We start from the raw sequence: 9,644 nt of genomic DNA on the forward strand, positions 1-9,644 counted from the left end.
TCTTTGCTTTTTTAAAAAAATAATAAAGAATGTTCCTTAACCCTAAACAGTTCAAAATATTTTTTTACAAGCCCCCAAATGCCCCTGTTTAAAGCTGGTCCTTGTGATACTGTGTGATATTGCCTTACATAGCTTTAAAGCACACATCTGTGTAATTAAAGGTTGATATAAAGTGGGAGAGACATGAGGCATTAAAACATGTGAAGTATTCTCATAGAAAAGCTACATGTGGTAGCTGCCAGGCTGTGTGGGGTTTTCTTCTGCTGTCAGATCAGAGAGGCGGACTGGTCAAACAGAGCAGAGTTATCTCAGGTCAGAGTCGGCCCTACTTTTTCAAAAACACACGAACGCAGCCAGATCCCTAACAAGCCGGAGACCCTGAACACAAAGCCCCCCTCCCCGTGTGCTTTCTGCAGGGTTTGTGTTTGGGAGATCCACGATAAGAAGGGCTTTCTATCTCTTTCAGGTGTCACATGATGAGGAGATCAAACGGCACATGGCATTGAACGTCCCAAGACTGGAATGTTTACCTTTGACAAAGAGCAACGGGAAAAACAGTCTGGTTCTGTCAGGAGCTACTCACGCCCACATATATACGCAAGCACACACTGACACATACACAAACACGCATGCTGGTCCCCCAGATTCACTTAAGGTGATTTAAACCTTGCCCTCTTGAGGGCGTCGGGAGAGGCGGGTGGAGGGGGGAGGATTCCACGACAGAAGGGATGAGAAAAACAAGGCTGTTTGCAATCACACCCACTCAAGGAACGCACACCTGCACGAGCGCTGACGCTGAAAGTTCTCTGAGGTTTACATACAGCACTGTGCAAAAGTTTTACATCCACTTAATGTGTTTAGATTCTCATCTGTCACACATTAACACCATCAGCACGTGTTTGTTATTAATCAGGCAACATCTGTGGCATGATGACACAGGAGTACTGCAACAGATGGTCTGGCCCCCACAGTACTCTCTCCATGAGTCAGTCCAGGATTACATGAGAATACGATAACAAATTCAACAAAGTCATCCCAAAGGACCCAACAAGAAACACCGTGCAAGAGGAAAATGCATGCTGCCTTATAGTCAAAGGCTGTTCACAGTAAATATTGATTGAATAACATGTTGTTTTTTTCTCTTTTTTACAAAATTATGAGATTTATACTTGTCTTTTATTTACTCTGTTCAGCTCTTTTCAACATTGTATTAATTGTCAGTCAGCTGTGCAGGACCTGGAATCACCCTAATCTCAAATCCAAGCTTTTGTTGAGACAAAAGCTTCTATACAAATAAAGTTATATAAACGAATTCTGAAAACACAGACTGCATATAACAGAGGAACGTAACTTTCAGCTATGAAAAATGAAAAGAACGTGGAAGTAGCTGTATTCTTTCCAATGGCCAGCAGGAGACAGATTGTCTGAATTCAAAATAAGTCAGATTGTATAGAAGTCTATATGAAAATGGCCCTTGACTGCTTTGATCTGTGACCTAAGCAAACTCTTATATCCTAGATGCTGTTCATTTTGTAATTTGTGGTCCCTATTAGAGTAAAGAAAGGGTGTAAAAGAGCCCACCCACCACTTTAATCACACTCTAGATCTTGTTTTAACATATGAACAGTGTTTCCTGAAAACCGTCTCTGTTCTGATCATTTCAGAACATTGACAACATGACAACATTTAAATCTGATGTCTTTCTGAAAGCGCTGTAACTAAGTTTAAGAATATAATCCAAACACTGTTATCGTCTTCAATGCCCTGTACCAACACAGAGCAGAGCAGCTACCTGAACACTACTCCAACAGAAGTCAATTATCTTGTTAATAATTTTACTGCCTCACTACGTATGACACTGGATACTGTAGCTTCTGTGAAAAATAGAGCCTCAAATCAGAAGTACTTCCTGGTATAATTCTCAAACACGTAGCCTAAAACAGACAAGTCGTAAGCCGGAGGGGAAATCGCGTGTCACAAATTTAGAAGATCATCATTTAGCCTGGAGAAATAGTTTGTTGCTTTATAAGAAAGCCCTCCGTAAAGCTAGAACATCTTATTATTTATCAATGATTGAGGAAAATAAGAACAATCGTTGCAGACCAATCTCCAACTTTCTTTTCATATGAAAAATTCTTTTTGAATGAGTAGTTGTCAAACAGCTAACAGTTTGTCTGCAGAGGAATAGGTTATTTAAAGGGTTTCAGTCAGACACAGTGACCCATGGCACAAATGACAAAGAGATCTTGTGACATAATTATCCACACTTGTTACCGTCATAACACTGACATCTTGATTGATGTCTTGGGGATGAGAATTTCATTTCAATTTAATTATTCACTTTTATTTACATGGCGCCAAATCACATCAACAGTCCCCTCAAAGCGCTTTATAACATAGGGTAAAGACTGTACAATAATACAGCAAAAACCCCAAAAATTAGCTGGTTGGCTATGAGCAAACAGTCGGTGACAGTGGAAAGAAAAACTCCCTTTTAACGGGAAGAAACCTTCAGCAGAACCAGGCTCAGGGAAGTTTACCCATCTGGCTCAGTGCGGTGTGAGAGGAGGGAGACGGGACAAAAACCACACTAGAGAATGAGATGGAAATTCCCTTCAGTGGGTCTCAACTAATAATTAGCCATTCAGTCTTGATGACATCATCTGTTAGCCTCCTAAAATCCACCAAGCACTTCTGCAAGTAGGAATTTTGTTTGGTTGAAGCTGGTCAATCTAACACCCATAAGTTACCGTATCTGTGACTGGAAGACTATTTACTTCACGGTTATCACATATTATAAAAAATGTGCATTCAGTGTCTTATCGTTTGATCAGCCTCAATTATGTCTTATCTTTTCATTTTACATAAGAACAAAAAGGAAGTGTTTTGATAGCAATAATAAAAAACGAACAACCTTTCATGACAGGCATAAAGATACAACAATGTGGGCAAATCTGTGTCTATACAGTCATACTATACATTATTACTTACAGCTTATGGTGCAAAACAATCACCAGATTCTTACATGGCTGTGGATGGTGGTTAATGATTGTTGGGTTTTCTCTGAATCTAATATTGTATGATCTACTGTGCAACATAAAGCACCTTAAGGCGACTGTTGTTGTGATTTGGCGCTATATAAATAAAATTGAATTGAATTGAATAATGCTACTCTCTATCTACTTCTCCTGAAAAACTGCTTGAATTGCCTCTATGTACTTATTATTGTCTTCATGCACAATAATAGTAATCACAGTGAACTTTATATTTTAAAGGCTCTATAGAATTACAAATGGAACCTCCAACTATCCAGTAATCCTCTTTGTGCCAGCACTAAAACTCCCTTTTATCAGGAAGAATCCTCTGGAAATACCAGGTACAGGATGAGGAGAAAGCAGTGAGAGAACAAAAGAGTGTAGAGGTAACAAATAACATTCAATGCAACAAACAATCGAAGCGTGGCTGGATAGTGAGGCCATTAACCACAGAGCAGGAACACGCAGCTCTGCAGCCTGAGATACCTGCAGAAAGGAACAAGGAGACTGGACAGAGAGAGAGAATCACAGACTGTGGGAGAGATGGCTAACAGTGCATCTATGATCTCTGGTAAGACATACGTGCAGGAGTGTACAGTAAGGTAATAAACAGACTCAAGTTTATGCTCAGAAATTTCAGCTCAGTCTTCAGTTGCTGCTCAGGAGGGCGGGTTGTCTCCCAGTCAGAATGTTGGAGGTTCGATCCTCGTCTCCTCTAGTTCTTGGACAAGATGCTGAACTCTGAGTTGCTTCCAATGCATCCATGTGAGGGTGTTAATGTTATGTTAAATGTGTGCGCAAATGAAGTTTTCAGAAGAAAGTACCTTGAGTGTTCAAATAGAAAAGTGCCATATACAGTCCATCTTTCTTAGGTCTGAAACTGCAGAGATGTCAGCAGGATCAATCAAAGTAGTGAAAACCTGGAAATGTTTGATTGAGATGCAGACGATCCCTCAAGAAACGTCTCCACAATATGGGGAGCCCATCCAAAGCAATCCATGCCACAGAAAAATCTGTTTAGGAAATCATTCATACTTCTCACCATGTATGAGGCAAGGGGAACACACTTATAAACACATATTGTCTATAATGTTTACGCAATTTGCAAAGCTGTTCGTGTCTTTATCTTACTTTTTTTTAATGTAGCCTATATCTAATATATCTATATCTAATGGCCACATTTGTTTCATTTACTTTTTTATAGTATTATTTTTATCTAAATAAAAAAGAAACAAAAAGAAAACAGCAGAGATTCTAAAAACACCAACACCAAACTGACATCCAACTTACAACAAGTTTTGGTGAGGTCCAAAACAAACAGCTGTCCTGATTTACCCTCTGCCAGATCCAAATTCTTTACAGTGTGTTTCTAGAGGAAGGTTTTGCATCATTTGATGTGTGTAAAGTTTGGATTTTCTTCCCTCTAATACAATACCATTGTGTTTTTGGCATTTCAAAGTCTGACGTCCGTTAGTGTCTGTTCATTTTTATTATAATTGTGTCCTTTTGGATACAAAACCTGTAAAAATAGCTTTGGGTCTACTGGGATTTGTTTTGAAATAATCTCCCCATGTGTCAATTTGACCTCTTGCTCAAAATGTTTTAATCTTTCTGACATTTAATTTCGCAGGACTTACATATGCTAACATTAACTAGAGGTGTATAATCAAAGTCTGAGCTCCAGCACAAAGTGATTAAGTGACTAAGTCTTTGTTTCATGCTCTCAGGTTGTAATGTTAACTTTCTGATGGACAGAATGGAACATTTCACGCACTTTCACAAAAATTCCTGCATGATCTGTGTTTCATCAGGTGCTTGTCGAGGGTCTACTGAGTTGAGTCCACCTGCTTTTACAAAACTTCTTAGGTGTAGCTATTTGAGTGAAAAAGAAGCTTCCCGTTAAAGCAGCATTATGCTTCAATTCTTCAAAATCATCAGTTTAGATGATAGAGATCTTGAATTTTATAAAGTCCTTTGGAAGCCCAGACTTTGAATGTAGGACCTGCAAAACTGTTTCTCCAGTGTTGATATATATTGTGACGAAGACTCCATCTGTTTTAAATATTTTCCCACATCCCACATTCTTCAGAACTTTTTCTACGCATCTTTGAAAGAAGTTGGGTGTATTTCCTTTTTGAAGAAAAGTTTCCAGAAAGCTTTATAAAGGGCCTGAGGATGTCAAGCGAGGCATTACATAGAGAAACAAAGTCCATGTGGGAGTGGGCTGGGCTGAGACGGTGTCAAATACAAGATTTTCAACCAGGACAGTTTTTGGATCCTGCTTGGGTTTTTAAAATTAGACTTCCAGTTTGTTTATCCACCAGCCAAAATCAATCACCATAAATGTGGACTATTCAACATTAGAGGACTGTCTTCCGACTTCACATTAGTAAATGATTTAATATTTGATTAATAGACTGGTTTATTTGCCTTACAGAAACCTGGTTACAGAAGGATTAATATGTCTGATGATACCCAGTTATATCTGTCTATGAAGCCAAATGATCAAAACAATTAATTAACAATTAAAATAGTTAATTAGTTGTTACTTGGTCTTAAATACATAAATACAAAAACAATACTTAAATACATCTGTACAATATTTCAAAAATTAGAAACCTAGATTATATTTCTCCTATTCCGCATTGGCTCCCAATCCCTGCAATCCTTCTTCTCACACACACGCTTTGAATAATCAGGTCCCGTCATAGCTTATAGTACCATATTATCCTAATAGAGCATTTTGCTGTCAGACAGCTGGCTTACTTGTAGTTCCTAGAGTTTCTAAAAGTAGGAGGCTTAAAACGTATAATTTATTTTTTGATGAAGCTTATAGTTAAAGCTGGATCAGGTGATCCTGAAGCGTCCCTTAGTTATGTTGCAATAGGCTGCAGGACTTTACGCAGGGCACTGAATACTTCTTCTCCACACACCTGTTTTCACTCCCCATGTATTTATATACCACGGCAGCATGTTATTACATTTTTGTCGTCTCTCGCCCTTATTTCTAGTTAGTTTTGTTCTGTAACTCTGTGCTCTGTGTTCCCTTTCTCTAGTTGTTCACAGAACAGTAGTACCAGGGGTCAGAATCAGCAGTCAGGAATATGATGTGAGTGGGCACAACGACGCTAATCCCCAGCAAAGTTGTTCTTTTTCTTCTCCTCCCCTTCTCACAAGATTTCCTTAATCGGATCATTTATGTCTTATTAAACAGCCAGTGCAGATCATAGATTGGGGTTTGGCATCGGGGGCTGCTCTCACCACTTTAAGGTTGTGAATAGGGGAACAGATTTATCCGTTAGACCCGAGCATCTTGGCATGCTACATGATAGCTCACGTGTGTGTGTCGGACAGTGTGTTTCCAAATGAGTGTATATGTTTGTGAGCTTGTGATCGTACACTTTTGTGTGGGAAACCCAGGAAATCCAGTCTCCCATGCGCCAGCATCCATTGTGTTTAGTTTCCTCCTCTCTCTCTCTTTCTGAGTGACTCTGTGTGTTTAGCTGCAATGCTTCCCTCTTCGCTGCGGCTCTAATGAGAAGTAGGAGGAAGCCCAAGCCAGAGGATTGCACTTGGCAAAGTTAACTGGAAACAGTCTCATGAATGGGTCAGGGGAGTTGTGTTGGTAGGATTAGCTGTTATTATCTCCCTGTGCAACAGAATGGAGTTTTCCATCCAGACTCATGGTTACTTAAGATACACTCCTCCCCTACATTCCATCCAACCTATGTCCGCAGATCCTTTCTTTATTCACAATAGAACGATCTGTCCAAAACATCCACATCAAAGAATCCCCACTTGAGTAAATAGAGACTGAAGGCTCATGTACAGTTAGGAAGAGCAACAGCGAATAAACACATTCACCACCCTTTGTGATACTGACAAAGGTTCAGCTTAACTCCTTTTGTCTTTTAACTTTATTATCTCCAAATGGGGTGAATAATACACTCACATAACACACTCGTCCAATCATACAGAGGTTTAAGAAAGATACATTTGATTTACATTAAAAGGACAATGTTGTGTTTTATTTTCCAGGTTAATTGTTTTATTCCAACACCAAGACAGAGAGGAAATGAATTCAAACCAAAAGTGATTAATATGTTCTCTGATTTGAGGTGTTGTATTTCTGCATCAATATCAAGACAGTGTAATGCAAACCAAAACCAACTTCTGCTCATGAAGTCATCACAAAGTCAAAGCAACAGATTGTACAGTTTTATTAACTATACAGCTGCACTACCAACTACAGTTATATTGCTTCTGAATTAAGTAGCCTACTGTTGATTTTGATGTGTCTAGATACTGTATGCAATTGATCCTTTAAGGCAGTGGTGTCCTGGGCACGAGGAAAGAGTTTTGTATCTTTTTTATAAAAAGTATTTCAGTTACATTAATGTACATATTGGATATGAGTCAAAATGTTTCAAGTTTTTTTCCCCCTTATACTAAATACACTGAAGCTATTACATAATACATGAAGAATTAGATCAAAATAAAACTTTGTAAACAAACCAATATTTGTGGATTTTGTATTTTCCAGTGTTTCGAGCTTTGCTCGACTACTGGCAATATGTTAATAAGCCAAAAATTTGTTGCTACACAGGTTGCAATGGTGATTACATCATAAAAGAATAAAAATCCAACTGCAAACGTTAAATGTGTCACCACCCACTCATTAGTAAACAATATGAAACAGTATATGAAAGCTAGGACTTTACAGCAGGTACATGGTAAACAGACTAGTTTTTCTATTCTGATGACTCAGATCACTTGACATGCAACAGCCTGCCCAATAGCTTTTCATGCTTTATCTTCCTATTTGACTATGCTGTTTATAAAATGGATATAATTTTTGTTCATTAAATGATGAAACTAATGACTGAGACCAGAAACCTGTCAGGAAAAGGGGAGAAAAAAAAAGAAAAACACAAAAGGCGTCGCCCCCTGCTGACCTTTATAAAGAATGCAGGTTTTGCTTAAGTTTTCAACATCGTTCATATACAGTCCAATATTAGCCATAATCTCTATTCTCAAGCAAGATCCTTTAATCTCAGTGTGTGACAGTCCACCTCTCACATTAACTGTACTTACATTGTGACAGGGAAATGTAAACATGTGACATGCCTCACAAGTTACAGCCACAGCCTGTGTCAAAAAATGTCAGCATTTGGAAATAACTTCACATTTTATGCTCAAAGAGGTAACTACTGCTCTTTGAGGGGTAGATATCAAATTAAACAAAGCAAATTAACTTTGCTTACAACATATATTATATATTAAATATATATATTATAGTTTGGATGCTTTATGGCATTTTTCCAACATAGATCCAAACTCATGGAGGTTTAAAGTTATTTCAATAATAATAATGGATTGGATTTATATAGCGCTTTTCAAGGCACCCAAAGCGCTTGACAATGCCACTATTCATTCACACACTGGCGGAGGCAAGCTACGGTTGTAGCCACAGCTGCCCTGGGGCAGAGTGACAGAAGCGAGGCTGCCATATCGTGCCATCGGCCCATCTGGCCAACACCATTAGGGTAAAGTGTCTTGCCCAAGGACACAACAACCAAGACAGAGAGCCCGGGGATCGAACCGGCGACCTTCCAGTTACAGATACGCTTCCCAACCCCCTGAGCCACGGTCAGCGCACTGCTTTCATGTTTCTTGGAAGTGGCTTGTTAGATCTCTTTAACCAGAGGAATAAAAACAACCTTTGTAAAAGGGAAGTTCAACAGGCTGTCAACAGTCTCATCAGTAACCATAACAGATAGAGACAGATTGTTTCACCCCAATAACAAAAAACACAAGCCTTATTTTCTCACCACAAGACATAGTGTAGATGATTTCTGCTTTAAATTCCAGGATTTGTTTTTTACTATAAAGTAACAGCATAGCTGAGTACTAATTTGTGACTTTAAAGTATTGAAAATGCCTATAATCCAGTAGCTTGCATCTTGCATTACAGAAACCATATGCAGGATAATCCACAGGACAAGTTTGCCTGTGGATTATCCTAAGAAACCAACATGTGGTTCTTTGAAAGATCTGCCTCTGTGCATCCCCTCAAAATATCACCTCTATTGTTTTGGGGTGGAGGCAGAAACTTCACATATTTCAAAGTCTTGACAAATAAACTCCACACTACCTGCTTGACTAGGGTAAGGGGGAAATATGTGTTTTGTAACAGTTGTGATGGGAGGTTCTCTGTGTGTGCTTACAGATGTAAGTCTCTAGGTCAAACTATTGTTATGCTGCTATGTTTTTCAAAGGATTCATCAATCTACAGCAGGTCACATTGATCTGCTCTGTTTGTAGAGGTTATTACAACATTTCTTGCATGTTTAAAGCTGTTTTCTGGCACCTCGTCACATTCCATCTTCATGGTTGTTCAGAAGAGACCAAACACGAAGGAGTGGTACGAGTAGGTTAGCAGGGGTCACTGCAGTTCTTACACAACATGGAGTTCACTGACCCTGCCTGTATCTGGGCTGATGTGCTTGTAGGAAAAACATATTGTAGAAGACAGAAGATAACACTCAGGCATTGAGGAAATCTGTGATGAGAAACAATCTAGTGGGAGGATGTTTTTTTTCCTCAGCT

The sequence above is a fragment of the Astatotilapia calliptera genome, chromosome 17 (genome assembly GCF_900246225.1).
Source record: "Astatotilapia calliptera chromosome 17, fAstCal1.2, whole genome shotgun sequence".
Classification (NCBI taxonomy): domain Eukaryota; kingdom Metazoa; phylum Chordata; class Actinopteri; order Cichliformes; family Cichlidae; genus Astatotilapia; species Astatotilapia calliptera.